This window comes from Etheostoma cragini, unplaced genomic scaffold (assembly GCF_013103735.1).
Source record: "Etheostoma cragini isolate CJK2018 unplaced genomic scaffold, CSU_Ecrag_1.0 ScbMSFa_380, whole genome shotgun sequence".
Taxonomy (NCBI): domain Eukaryota; kingdom Metazoa; phylum Chordata; class Actinopteri; order Perciformes; family Percidae; genus Etheostoma; species Etheostoma cragini.
In genome coordinates, this window is record NW_023268105.1 from 1,904 (window position 1) to 2,377 (window position 474).

Genomic DNA, 474 nt, shown 5'->3' on the forward strand with positions numbered 1-474 from the left:
TTTTACTGAACTATTTCTTTTTAGTAGAGCTGGATTGTGATGGGGAAGGAGTACGTTCACTTCTCTCAAATTGTTCTGTCAAATGAATAACTTTTTTATCAGTTATGTTCAAAATATCAGTACAGTATGATGTGCTGTGATCAGGAAATGCATACACACTTTTTCTTTAGGCGCTGTACAAAATTTGGTGAAGATTGGCCCTCATCATACCTCACTGAATACAGAACTGGTTTTAACTCGTTCTTTTGCTGTCAATGTAGCTATGATACAGGACACATGGTTAGGCGTATTTTAATATTCATAGTAGGCAGTAATAGAATATCCGGATATGATATAAAGTCCCCAGACGTTTGAGATCAAAACTGGGAACATAATCCCCTAAAATGGAGAAACACGGGGACATTTCCAGTTTGACTATGAATCTGATTGAAAAACCTAATGTTGTGTCTTTAAAAACAGAACAGGGACAGAGGT